The 14831-nt window shown below is 41.6% G+C and overlaps 1 non-coding gene across 1 annotated transcript; it reads right to left on the minus strand.

The window, feature by feature from the left end:
• Positions 1-13784: 13784 nt before the first annotated feature.
• Positions 13785-13856, minus strand: TRNAS-AGA (transfer RNA serine (anticodon AGA)). Its single transcript has one exon. It is a non-coding gene; the product is annotated as a tRNA-Ser (tRNA).
• Between the last annotated feature and the right edge of the window lie 975 nt (positions 13857-14831).

Here is a 14831-nt window from a genome sequence, read left to right on the forward strand (position 1 = left end):
GGAAAGATCGCTCAGAGCTTTTGTGTAATAGAGTTTTATTAAAGTATAAAAGGGATAGAGAAAGCTTCTGACATAGACATCAAAGGGGGGCAGAAAGGGCACCCCCTCACTAGTGTTAGCAATGGAGTTATATACTTTTAATTAGTTATTCAGTTCACTTCAGTTCAGTTGCTCAGTCGTGTCCAACTCTTCGCAACCCCATGAATCACAGCACGCCAGGCCTCCCTGTACATCACCAACTCCTGGAGTTCACTCAAACTCATGTCCATCAAGTCGGTGATACCATCCAGCCATCTCATCCTCTGTTGCCCCCTTCTCCTCCTGCCTCCAATCCCTCCCTGCATCAGGGTCTTTTCCAGTGAGCCAACTCTTCGCATGAGGTGGCCAAAGTATTGGAGTTTCAGCTTCAACATCAGTCCTTCCAATGAACACCCATGACTGATCTCCTTTAGGATGGACTGGTTGGATCTCCTTGCAGTCCAAGGGACTGTCAAAAGTCTTCTCCAGCACCACAGTTCAAAAGCATCAATTCTTCAGTGCTCAGCTTTCTTCACAGTCCAACTCTCACATCCATACATGACCACTGGAAAAACCATAGCCTTGACTAGACGGACCTTTGTTGGCAAAGTAATATCTCTGCTTCTCAATATGCTATCCAGGTTGGTCATAACTTTACTTCCAAGGAGTAACTGTCTTTTAATTTAATGGCTGAAATCACCATCTGCAGTGATTCTGGAGCCCAAAAAAATAGTCTGACACTGTTTCCACTGTTTCCCCATCTATCTGCCATGAACTGATGGAACCTGATGCCATGATCTTAGTTTTCTGAACATTGAGATTTAAGCCAACTTTTCACTCTCCTCTTTCACTTTCATCAAGAGGCTTTTTAGTTCCTCTTCACTTTCTGCCATAAGGGTGATGTCATCTGCATATCTGAGCTTATTGATATTTCTCCCAACAATCTTGATTCCAGCTTGTGCTTCTTCCAGCCCAGCGTTTCTCATGATGTACTCTCAGTTCAGTTCAGTTCAGTTCAGTTGCTCAGTCGTGTCCGACTCTTTGCAACCCCATGAATCGCACCACGCCAGGCCTCCCTGTCCATCACCATCTCACGGAGTTCACTCAGACTCACATCCATCGAGTCAGTGATGCCATCCAGCCATCTCATCCTCTGTCATCCCCTTCTCCTCCTGCCACCAATCCCTCCCAGCATCAGAGTCTTTTCCAATGAGTCAACTCTTCGCATGAGATGGCCAAAGTTGGAGTTTCAGCTTTAGCATCATTCCTTCCAAAGAAATCCCAGGGCTGATCTCCTTCAGAATGGACTGGTTGGATCTCCTTGCAGTCCAAGGGACTCTCAAGAGTCTTCTCCAACACCACAGTTCAAAAGCATCAATTCTTCAATGCTCAGCTTTCTTCACAGTCCAACTCGCACATCCATACATGACCACTGGAAAAACCATAGCCTTGACTAGACAGACCTTTGTTGGCAAAGTAATATCTCTGCTTTTCAATATGCTATCTAGGTTGGTCATAACTTTTCTTCCAAGGAGTAAGCATCTTTTAATTTCATGGCTGCAGTCACCATTTGCAGTGATTTTGGAGCCCCCAAAAATAAAGTCTGACACTGTTTCCACTGTTTCCCCATCTATTTCCCATGAAGTGATGGGACCAGATGTACTCTGCATATAAGTTAAATAAGTAGGGACAATATACAGCCTTGACGTACTCCTTTTACTATTTGAAACCATTCTGTAGTTCCAATTCTGTTGCTTCCTGACCTACATATAGGTTTCTCAAGAGGCAGGTTAGGTGGTCTGGTATTCCCATCTCTTTCAGAATTTTCCACAGTTTATTGTGGTCCATACAGTCGAAGGCTTTGGCATAGTCAATCAAGCAGAAATAGATGTTTTTCTGGAACTCTCTTGCTTTTTCAATGATCCAGTGGATGTTGGCAATTTGATCTCTGGTTCCTCTGCCTTTTCTAAAACCAACTTGAACATCTGGAAGTTCACAGTTCACGTATTGCTGAAGCCTGGCTTGGAGAATTTTGAGCATTACTTTACTAGCATGTGAGATAAGTACAATTGTGCAGTAGTTTGAGCATTCTTTGGCATTGCCTTTCTTTGGGATTGGAATGAAAACTGACCTTTACCTGTCCTGTGGCCACTGCTGAGTTTTCCATATTTACTGGCATATTGAGTGCAGCACTTTCACAGCACCATCTTTCAGGATTTGAAATAGCTCAACTGGAATTCCACCACCTCCACTAACTTTGTTCATAGTGATGCTTTCTAAGGCCCACTTGACTTCACATTCCAAGATCTCTGGCTCTAGGTGAGTGATCACACCATCGTGATTATCTTGGTCATGCAGATCTTTTTTGTACAGTTCTTCTGTGTATTCTTGCCACCTCTTCTTAATATCTTCTGCTTCTGTTAGGCCCATACCATTTCTGCCCTTTATTGAGACCATATTTGCATGAAATGTTCCCTTGGTATCTCTAATTTTCTTGAAGAGATCTCTAGTCTTTCCCATTCTGTTGTTTTCCTCTATTTCTTTGCATTGATCACTGAGGAAGGCTTTCTTATCTCTCCTTGCTATTCTTTGAAACACTGCATTCAAATGGGTATATCTTTCCTTTTCTCTTTGTCTTTTCACTTCTCTTCTTTTCACAGCTATTTGTAAGGCCTCCTCAGAGAGCCATGTTGCTTTTTTGCATTTCTTTTCCATGGGGATGGTCTTGATCCCCGTCTCCTGTACAATGTCACAAACCTCCATCCATAGTTCATCAGGCACTCTGTCTATCAGATCTAGTCCCTTAAATCTATTTCTCACTTCCACTGTATAATCATAAGGAATTTGATTTAAGTCATACCTGAATGGTCTAGTGGTTTTCCCCATTTTCTTCAACTGAATTTGGCAATAAGGAGTTCATGATCTGAGCCACAGTCAGCTCCTGGTCTTGTTTTTGCTGACTGTATAGAGCTTCTCCACCTTTGGCTGCAAAGGATATAATCAAGAACACCGGCTGAGATGGACCACGCAGAATCATGGCTGAGAGGAGCTACCCCTGACCCAAGGTCAGAGGCGGCGACCGAGAGTGTCAGGCTCTGTCAGCACAAGAGCGGCTCAGAGGAGCTACCCCACGTCCGAGTTCAGGGGCGGCAGCTGAGAGGAGCTACCCCATATCCGAGGTCAGGGGTGGCGGCTGAGAGGAGCAACCCCACGTCCAAAGAGCAGTGGCTGCACGGGCAAAGGAGGGCCGAGAGGAGCTACTCCACCTTCAAGGTCAGGAGGGGTGGCCATGAGGAGATAACCCTCGTCCAAGGTAAGGAGCAGCAGAGGCACTTTGCTGGAGCAGCCATGAAGAGATACTCCACGTCCAAGGTAAGAGAAACCCAAGTAAGACAGTAGGTATTGCGAGAGGGGATCAGAGGGCAGACACACTGAAATCATAATCACAGAAAACTAGCCAATCTGATCACATGGACCACAGCCTTGTCTAACTCATTGAAAGTAAGCTATGCCGTGTGGGGCCACCCAAGACAGGAAGGTCATGGGGGAGAGGTCGGACAGAATGTGGTCCACTGGAGAAAGGAATGGCAAACCACTTCAGTTTTCTTGCCTTGGGTACCCCATGAACAGTATGAAAAGGCAAAATGATAGGGTACTGAAAGAGAAACTCCCCAGGTCAGTAGGTGCCCAATATGCTACTGGAGATCAGTGGAGAAATAACTCCAGAAAGAATCAAGGGATGGAGCCAAAGCAAAAAGAATACCCAGCTGAGAATGTGACTGGTGATAGAAGCAAGGTCTGATGCTGTATAGAGCAGTATTGCATAGGAACCTGGAATGTCAGGTCCATGAATCAAGGCAAATTGGAAGTGGTCAAACAGGAGATGGCAAGAGTGAACATCAACATTCTAGGAATCAGTGAACTAAAATGGACTGGAATGGGTGAATTTAACTCAGATAACCATTATATCTACTACTGTGGGCAGGAATCCCTTAGAAGAAATGGAGTAGCCATCATAGTCAACAAAAGAGTCCGAAATGCAGTATATGGATGCAATCGCAAAAAGGACAGAATTATCTCTGTTTGTTTCCAAGGCAAACCATTCAATATCACGGTAATCCAAGCCAATACCCCAACCAGTAACACTGAAGAAGCTGAAGTTGAACAGTTCTGTGAAGACCTACAAGAACTTTTAAAACTAACACCCAGTCCAGGTTTGATGCACCATACTGGATGCTTGAGGCTAGTGCACTGGGACGACCCAGAAGGATGGTATGGGGAGGGAAGAGGGAGGAGGGTTCAGGATGGGGAACACATGTATACCTGTGGTGGATTCATTTTGATAGTTGGCAAAACTAATACAATTATGTAAAGTTTAAAAATAAAAATTAAAAAAAAAAAACTAACACCCAAAAAAGATGTCCTTTTCATTATAGAGGACTGGAATGCAAAAGTAGGAAGTCAAGAAACACCTGGGGTAACAGGCAAATTTGGCCTTGGAGTACAGAATGAAGCAGGGCAAAGGCTAATAGAGTTTTGCCAAGAGAATGCACTGGTCATAGCACACACCCTCTTCCAACAACACAAAAGAAGACTCTACACATGGGCATCACCAGATGGGCAAAACCAAAATCAGATTGGTTATATTCTTTGCAGCCAAAGATGGAGAAGCTCTATACAGTCAGCAAAAACAAGAGCTGACTGTGGCTCAGATCATGAACTCCTTATTGCCAAATTCAGACTTAAGTTGAAGAAAGAATTAGTTATTACAGTGAATCAAAAGAATGTCTGGAGATTGTAAAGACCTTACTAGACCCACTCCCATAATTTACATTTTAGATAACAGGATTAGCCATAAATTTTTTTCCAGAGACTGTTCTCAAGAAGGATACATTATTGTTATATAATCCTAAGGAATGTAGAGGGGGGAAAAAAAACTTTGTCCTTTCCTCCTCCTTGAGAATTAATCCAGATCCCTCTCTCCTTGGGGACCCCCGGACTTCTTATCAACCTGCCTAGAAATTGACTCTCTCATTCCCCTCTTTTCTTTTAGGAGAATTACGTTGCCAAGGCAAAGGAATGTCATTTTGGTTCTATAACTACTTCCTGCTGTTTAGGGGCATGGTCCCTAAATTGCTGAGGCAAACTATTCTCCTAACCCTCATATTGAAGGTCTCTGATCCAGGAGCCCCAAGTAATAGTTGGAGGAGGCTGTGGCACTTATAGGAGTTTGGACAACAATTTGTAACTTAAAAGCTTTCAGACAGTTAGAAACAAATCCCATTATACAGTTACAGATGTAAGGCAAAATAGTCATTAAACCAAGTTAAAATCAAAATTAAAAATCACATTATGTCCATAGTTAAATCAGTCCATCTTAGGATTATTAGATGTGATCACAGAGTTGAAAGTCCTTTCCTTGAAGTGGAGAAACCCCCCATGGGAAGTCTTCCACTTAATGAGGAGGGGAGTGCTCTGCAGACCCAGCAGTTAGACCGATTGTGGAATGCAGTGTAGGAGTGAGCCCAGGACAGGAAGGCATTGTCTTGAGGGTCAAATGGCAGACTCAGGACCTCTGGAGTCAGCAGAAGTAAGCACACATAGATTATCAGGCCCACCTGAAAAGTACAAAGTCAGAGCAGAGAAAGTAAAGACATAAAATAATGTCACTTAGTTCTGGTCAGAGTGCCACCTCTTAACAAGAATGTGATGCACCCATGAATCAATTCCTGGCACTTTGACAGCTGTAGGAGAAGAAAGAATAACCTGGTAAGGGCCTTCCCAGAGGGGCTCAAAAGATTGGCCCCCAGATCCCAATGTTTTTATCAGGACCTCTGTTCCTGGTTCAAATAGAGGCTTGCTTGACTCAGAGGCTGGGTCAGGAGTCACCTTCTGAAGTTCCATTAATGCCTGTTGAAAAGCTGAGAGCTGGAGGAGGAGCCAAGATGGCGGAGGAGTAGGACAGGGAGAACACTTTCTCCCCCACAAATTCATCAAAAGAGCATTTAAACGTCGAGTAAATTCCACAAAACAACTTCTGAATGCCGGCAGAGGACATCAGGCACCCAGAAAAGCAATCCAACTCTTTGAAAGGAGGTAGGAAAAAATATAAAAGACAAAAAAAGAGACAAAGAGGGAGGGACGGAGTTCCGTCCCGGGAAGGGAGTCTTAAAAAGAGAGAAGTTTCCAAACACCAGGAAACCTTCTCACTGCCGAATCTGTGCCGAGCTTTGGAAGCACAGAGGGCAACATAACAGGAAGAAAAAATAAATAAACAATTAAAACTCGAAGATTGCGAGTCCTACGGTAACTCCCCCAGCGGAGAAGCAGCGCAGACGCCTGCACGCGCCATTAACAAGCAGGGGCTGGGCAGGGAGGCGCAGCGCAGGCTGCATCGCTTAGAGTAAGAATCTGGCCTGAATACCCTGAGCACTATCTGAGCGAAATAATTTGGGCTAGCAAACCAGACTGTGGGATATCTACCACGCGAAAAGCCAGCCCCAACCTAAGACACCGCCAGGCCCGCGCGCGGAACAAAGAATAGAACAGAGATAGCCGGCTGCAGACCTTCCCCCTCCAGCGACAGGCAGCCAGAGCCGGAAGGGGGCAATCGCAGCCCCAGAGAGACATTATCTATAAAACTGTAAGCAGGCTTCTTTGCTAACTAAAACTTCTTGGGGGTCTGGACGGTTAACATCTGCCTAAGAAGGTGCGCCGGTTTTACTCCCAGATAACCGAGTGGCGGGGAGGCGATAAGTCGCAGCATTGGTGCTCGCCAAACACCTCATCACTTGAGCTGCTCGGACCTGGGAAGAGCACAATACTCAGGCCCAACTGAGTCTGCGCCTCTGAGGACTACCCGAGTGCCTGAACCTGAGCGGCTTGGACCTGGGAGGTACATGCAACCCAGGGCCAGCCTCGGATTGTTCCCGGCGGAACAACCTAGAGCCCGAGCAGTGTGGGCAGGGAGGCTACACGCGCCGTGAGCGGGGGCAGACCTAGTGTGGCTGAGGCACTGCGAGCGCACGCCAGTGTTATTTGTTTGCAGCATCCCTCCCTCCCTCCCCACAGCGCGGCTGAACAAAGAGAAGAAATACAGTTCCACCCATCAGAACACTGACACAAGCTTCCCTAACCAGGAAACCTTGACAAGCCACCTGTACAAACCCACACACAGCGAGGAAAAGCCACAATAAAGAGAACTCCACAAACTGCCAGAATACAGAAAGGACACCCCAAACTCAGCAATTTAAACAAGATGAAGAGACAGAGGAATACCCAGCAGATAAAGGAACAGGATAAATGCCCACCAAACCAAACAAAAGAGGAAGAGATAGGGAATCTATCTGATAAAGAATTCCGAATAATGATAGTGAAATTGATCCAAAATCTTGAAATTAAAATGGAATCACAGATAAATAGCTTGGAGACAAGGATTGAGAAGATGCAAGAAAGGTTTAACAAGGACCTAGAAGAAATAAAAAAGAGTCAATATATAATGAATAATGCAATAAATTAAATTAAAAACACTCTGGAGGCAACAAATAGTAGAATAACAGAGGCAGAAGATAGGATTAGTGAATTAGAAGATAGAATGGTAGAAATAAATGAATCAGAGAGAATAAAAGAAAAACAAATTAAAAGAAATGAGGACAATCTCAGAGACCTCCAGGACAATATTAAACGCTACAACATTCGAATCATAGGGGTTCCAGAAGAAGAAGACAAAAAGAAAGACCATGAGAAAATACTTGAGGAGATAATAGTTGAAAACTTCCCTAAACTGGGGAAGGAAATAATCACCCAAGTCCAAGAAACCCAGAGAATCCCAAACAGGATAAACCCAAGGTGAAACACCTCAAGACACATATTAATCAAATTAACAAAGATCAAACACAAAGAACAAATATTAAAAGCAGCAAGGGAAAAACAACAAATAACACACAAGGGAATTCCCATAAGGATAACAGCTGATCTTTCAATAGAAACTCTTCAAGCCAGGAGGGAATGGCAAGACATACTTAAAATGATGAAAGAAAATAACCTACAGCCCAGATTATTGTACCCAGCAAGGATTTCATTCAAGTATGAAGGAGAAATCAAAAGCTTCTCAGACAAGCAAAAGCTGAGAGAATTCTGCACCACCAAACCAGCTCTCCAACAAATACTAAAGGATATTCTCTAGACAGGAAACACAAAAATGGTGTATAAATTCGAACCCCAAACAATAAAGTAAATGGCAACGGGATCATACTTATCAGTAATTACCTTAAACGTAAATGGGTTGAATGCCCTAACCAAAAGACAAAGACTGGCTGAATGGATACAAAAACAAGACCCCTACATATGTTGTCTACAGGAGACCCACCTCAAAACAGGGGACACATACAGACTGAAAGTGAAGGGCTGGAAAAAGATTTTCCATGCAAATAGGGACCAAAAGAAAGCAGGAGTAGCAATACTCATATCAGATAAAATAGACTTTAAAACAAAGGCTGTGAAAAGAGACAAAGAAGGTCACTACATAATGATCAAAGGATCAATCCAAGAAGAAGATATAACAATTATAAATATATATGCACCCAACACGGGAGCACCGCAGTATGTAAGACAAATGCTAACAAGTATGAAAGGAGAAATTAACAATAACACAATAATAGTGGGAGACTTTAATACCCCACTCACACCTATGGATAGATCAACTAAACAGAAAATTAACAAGGAAACACAAACTTTAAATGATACAATAGACCAGTTAGACCTAATTGATATCTATAGGACATTTCATCCCAAAACAATGAATTTCACCTTTTTCTCAAGCGCACATGGAACCTTCTCCAGGATAGATCACATCCTGGGCCATAAAGCTAGCCTTGGTAAATTCAAAAAAATAGAAATCATTCCAAGCATCTTTTCTGACCACAATGCAGTAAGATTAGATCTCAATTACAGGAGAAAAACTATTAAAAATTCCAACATATGGAGGCTGAACAACACGCTGTTGAATAACCAACAAATCACAGAAGAAATCAAAAAAGAAATCTAAATTTGCATAGAAACGAATGAAAATGAAAACACAACAACCCAAAACCTGTGGGACACAGTAAAAGCAGTCCTAAGGGGAAAGTTCATAGCAATACAGGCACACCTCAAGAAACAAGAAAAAAGTCAAATAAATAACTTAACTCTACACCTAAAGCAACTAGAAAAGGAAGAAATGAAGAACCCCAGGGTTAGTAGAAGGAAAGAAATCTTTAAAATTAGAGCAGAAATAAATGCAAAAGAAACAAAAGAGACCATAGCAAAAATCAACAAAGCCAAAAGCTGGTTCTTTGAAAGGATAAATAAAATTGATAAACCATTAGCCAGACTCATCAAGAAACAAAGGGAGAAAAATCAAATCAATAAAATTAGAAACGAAAATGGAGAGATCACAACAGAAAACACAGAAATACAAAGGATCATAAGAGACTATTATCAACAATTATATGCCAATAAAATGGACAACGAGGAAGAAATGGACAAATTCTTAGAAAAGTACAACTTTCCAAAACTCGACCAGGAAGAAATAGAAAACCTTAACAGACCCATCACAAGCACGGAAATTGAAACTGTAATCAAAAATCTTCCAGCAAACAAAAGCCCAGGTCCAGACGGCTTCACAGCTGAATTCTACCAAAAATTTAGAGAAGAGCTAACACCTATCCTGCTCAAACTCTTCCAGAAAATTGCAGAGGAAGGTAAACTTCCAAACTCATTCTATGAGGCCACCATCACCCTAATACCAAAACCTGACAAAGATCCCACAAAAAAAGAAAACTACAGGCCAATATCACTGATGAACATAGATGCAAAAATCCTAAACAAAATTCTAGCAATCAGAATCCAACAACACATTAAAAAGATCATACACCATGACCAAGTGGGCTTTATCCCAGGGATGCAAGGATTCTTCAATATCCGCAAATCAATCAATGTAATACACCACATTAACAAATTGAAAAACAAAAACCATATGATTATCTCAATAGATGAAGAGAAAGCCTTTGACAAAATTCAACACCCATTTATGATAAAAAAACTCTCCAGAAAGCAGGAATAGAAGGAACATACCTCAACATAATAAAAGCTATATATGACAAACCCACAGCAAACATTATCCTCAATGGTGAAAAATTGAAAGCATTTCCTCTAAAGTCAGGAACAAGACAAGGGTGCCCACTTTCACCATTACTATTCAACATAGTTTTGGAAGTTTTGGCTACAGCAATCAGAGCAGAAAAAGAAATAAAAGGAATCCAAATTGGAAAAGAAGAAGTAAAACTCTCACTATTTGCAGATGACATGATCCTCTACATAGAAAACCCTAAAGACTCCACCAGAAAATTACTAGAACTGATCAATGATTATAGTAAAGTTGCAGGATATAAAATCAACACACAGAAATGCCTTGCATTCCTATACACTAATAATGAGAAAACAGAAAGAGAAATTAAGGAAACAATTCCATTCACCATTGCAACGAAAAGAATAAAATACTTAGGAATATATCTACCTAAAGAAACTAAAGACCTATATATAGAAAACTATAAAACACTGGTGAAAGAAATCAAAGAGGACACTAATAGATGGAGAAATATACCATGTTCATGGATTGGAAGAATCAATATAGTGAAAATGAGTATACTACCCAAAGCAATTTATAGATTCAATGCAATCCCTATCAAGCTACCAACAGTATTCTTCACAGAGCTAGAACAAATAATTTCACAATTTGTATGGAAATACAAAAAACCTCGAATAGCCAAAGCGATCTTGAGAAAGAAAAATGGAACTGGAGGAATCAACCTACCTGACTTCAGGCTCTACTACAAAGCCACAGTTATCAAGACAGTATGGTACTGGCACAAAGACAGAAATATAGATCAATGGAACAAAATAGAAAGCCCAGAGATAAATCCACGCACATATGGACACCTTATCTTTGACAAAGGAGGCAAGAATATACAGTGGATTAAAGACAATATCTTTAACAAGTGGTGCTGGGAAATCTGGTCAACCACTTGTAAAAGAATGAAACTAGAACACTTTCTAACACCATACACAAAAATAAACTCAAAATGGATTAAAGATCTCAACGTAAGACCAGAAACTATAAAACTCCTAGAGGAGAACATAGGCAAAACTCTCTCTGACATACATCACAGCAGGATCCTCTATGACCCACCTCCCAGAATATTGGAAATAAAAGCAAAAATAAACAAATGGGACCTAATTAAACTTAAAAGCTTCTGCACATCAAAGGAAACTATTAGCAAGGTGAAAAGACAGCCTTCAGAATGGGAGAAAATAATAGCAAATGAAGCAACCGACAAACAACTAATCTCAAAAATATACAAGCAACTCCTACAGCTCAACTCCAGAAAAATAAATGACCCAATCAAAAAATGGGCCAAAGATCTAAATAGACATTTCTCCAAAGAAGACATACAGATGGCTAACAAACACATGAAAAGATGCTCACCATCACTCATTATCAGAGAAATGCAAATCAAAACCACTATGAGGTACCATTTCACACCAGTCAGAATGGCTGCGATCCAAAAGTCTACAAATAATAAATGCTGGAGAGGGTGTGGAGAAAAGGGAACCCTCTTACACTGTTGGTGGGAATGCAAACTAGTACAGCCACTATGGAGAACAGTGTGGAGATTCCTTAAAAAACTGGAAATAGAACTGCCTTATGATCCAGCAATCCCACTGCTGGGCATACACACTGAGGAAACCAGAAGGGAAAGAGACACGTGTACCCCAATGTTCATCACAGCACTGTTTATAATAGCCAGGACATGGAAGCAACCTAGATGTCCATCAGCAGATGAATGGATAAGAAAGCAGTGGTACATATACACAATGGAGTATTACTCAGCCATTAAAAAGAATACATTTGAATCAGTTCTAATGAGGTGGATGAAACTGGAGCCTATTATACAGAGTGAAGTAAGCCAGAAGGAAAAACATAAATACAGTATACTAATGCATATATGGAATTTAGAAAGATGGTAACCATAACCCTGTGTACGAGACAGCAAAAGAGACACTGATGTATAGAACAGTCTTATGGACTCTGTGGGAGAGGGAGAGGGTGGGAAGATTTGGGAGAATGGCATTGAAACATGTGAAATCTCATGTATGAAACGAGATGGCAGTCCAGGTTCAGTGCACGATGCTGGATGCTTGGGGCTGGTGCGCTGGGACGGCCCAGGGGGATGGTATGGGGAGGGGGGAGGGAGGAGGGCTCAGGATGGGGAGCACGTGTATACCTGAAATGATTATAAAATTAAAAAGAAAAAAATACCTTAAATGAAAAAAAAAAGAAAAAAAAAGATATACATGAATACACACATATATATGTGTGTATTAAATATACACATATATATAAATAAAATTGAACTTATTTACTGAAAAAAAAATTAAAAAAAAAAAAAGAAAAGCTGAGAGCTGAGTTACATAATTAGCTAATTCACACAAGCTGGAATCAAGATTGCCGGCAGAAATATCAATAACCTCAAATATGCAGATGACACCACCCTTATGGCAGAAAGTGAAGAGGAACTAAAAAGCCTCTTGATGAAAGTGAAAGTGGAGAGTGAAAAAGTTGGCTTAAAGCTCAACATTCAGAAAACGAAGATCATGGCATCCAGTCCCATCACCTCATGGGAAATAGATGGGGAAACAGGGGAAACAGTGTCAGACTTTATTTTTGGGGGCTCCAAAATCATTGCAGATGGTGACTGCAGCCATGAAATTAAAAGACGCCTACTCCTTGGAAGGAAAGTTATGACCAACTTAGCATATTCAAAAGCAGAGACATTACTTTGCCAGCAAAGGTCCATCTAGTCAAGGCTATGGTTTTTCCTGTGGTCATGTATGGATGTGAGAGGTGGACTGTGAAGAAGGCTGAGCGCCGAAGAATTTATGCTTTTGAACTGTGGTGTTGGAGAAGACTCTTGAGAGTCCCTTGGACTGCAAGGAGATCCAACCAGTCCATTCTGAAGGAGATCAGCCCTGGGATTTCTTTGGAGGAAATGATGCTGAAGCTGAAACACCAGTACTATGGCCACCTCATGCGAAGAGCTGACTCATTGGAAAAGATTCTGATGCTGGGAGGGATTGGAGGCAGGAGGAGAATGGGACGACAAAGGATGAGATGGCTGGATGGCATCACTGACTGGATGGACGTGAGTCTGAGTGAACTCCGGGAGTTGATGATGGACGGGGAGGCCTGGCATGCCGCGATTCATGGGGTCACAAAGAGTCGGACATGACTGAGCTACTGAACTGAACTGAACTGAAGGCTTTGGAAAACTTTTCCATTGAGCATTTTCAGAAATTAGTAATCGTCCATTTGTGGACTGTAACCATCCTTTATCAGTAATCTTTCCTCCTCCTTGAGAATTCAAGATCCCTCTCTCTTTGGGGACCCCCAGACTTCTTATCAACCTGCCTAGGAATTGACTCTCTCAAAACTGTCACATTGGCTATACCACAGCACAAAATTGAAAGTCAAAAAAAAAAAAAATCGGGTTAAATAAAATGATTAAAAAACAATGTGAAAATTATTTCATTTAAAGTAAAAGTGAAATGGCTCAGTCGTGTCCGACTCTTTGCGACCCCATGGACTGTAGCCTACCAGGCTCCTCGTTCCATGGGATTCTCCAGGCAAGAATACTAGAGTGGGTTGCCATTTCCTTCTCCAGGGGATCTTCCCAACCCAGGGATCGAACCCAGGTCTCCTGCATTCTAGGCAGACGCTTTAACCGCTGAGCCACCAGGGAAGCCCATTTCATTTAAAGATGTTCCCAAATGACTAGAAAATGGAATAACTTAGACTTCATCTTGTCATATAGGACAGCTTTTTGTGACTGATCCATTTCATTGTCCTCATTCTGGAGATTATCCCATTCCATTAAATCTTCTGCAACAGTGTGAACACAACAATAGACATTCTTCTGGAGGCAGATGCACGTGTTTTCCAACAAAAATAGAGAATAAGTTTTTTTCTAGCTATATTGAGATATCAATGACATAATATTGTATACGGGTTCAGACTGTAAAGAATCTGACTACAATGCAGGAGACCTGGGGTTCAATTCCTGTGTCAGGAAGATCCCCTGGAGAAGGGAATGGCAACTCACTCCAGTATTCTTGCCTGGAAAATTCCATGGACAGAGGAGCCTGGTGCGATACAGTCTATGGGTTGCAAAGATTCGGACATGACTGAGCAACTAACACTTTCATTTTCAAGATGTACAATAGGATGTTTTGATACATGTATATATTATGACACATTTACCAAAATATTTTACTGTGCAAACAACTACCACTGGTTTTCATATTCCATGTCCTGGAAATCGTGTTTTTCATTGACCCTAGTACCTTACTCCTTCTAGTCACTCTGAAATAATTCCAGTTTAGTAATGCATTTTTGCCCTGGACTAATTCCTTTAAGTGCTTCAACACACAGTCTCTCCCTTTCATATGTGCCTGTAAATATCTGCCATGGGCTCTCTCCTAAAAATACCCTCTGACACTTAGCCACACGGAGGTAAATGACATTCTTCCCTCCACATCCAATTTGACTTGGGTATAAACTAAAGTTTTGTTCATATCACTCAATGATAAACCAATCTCCATATTGCTCAGCAAAAAGGTCTCTAAGTCAGGAAGGCTGCATGGGTGGGATACAGAAGTTTACATCATTCCAATTTCCACCTACATCCCACTTTATGCAGTAGGAAAAAAACAAGGTA

This window comes from Bos javanicus, chromosome 7 (assembly GCF_032452875.1).
Source record: "Bos javanicus breed banteng chromosome 7, ARS-OSU_banteng_1.0, whole genome shotgun sequence".
NCBI classification, from domain to species: Eukaryota; Metazoa; Chordata; class Mammalia; order Artiodactyla; family Bovidae; genus Bos; species Bos javanicus.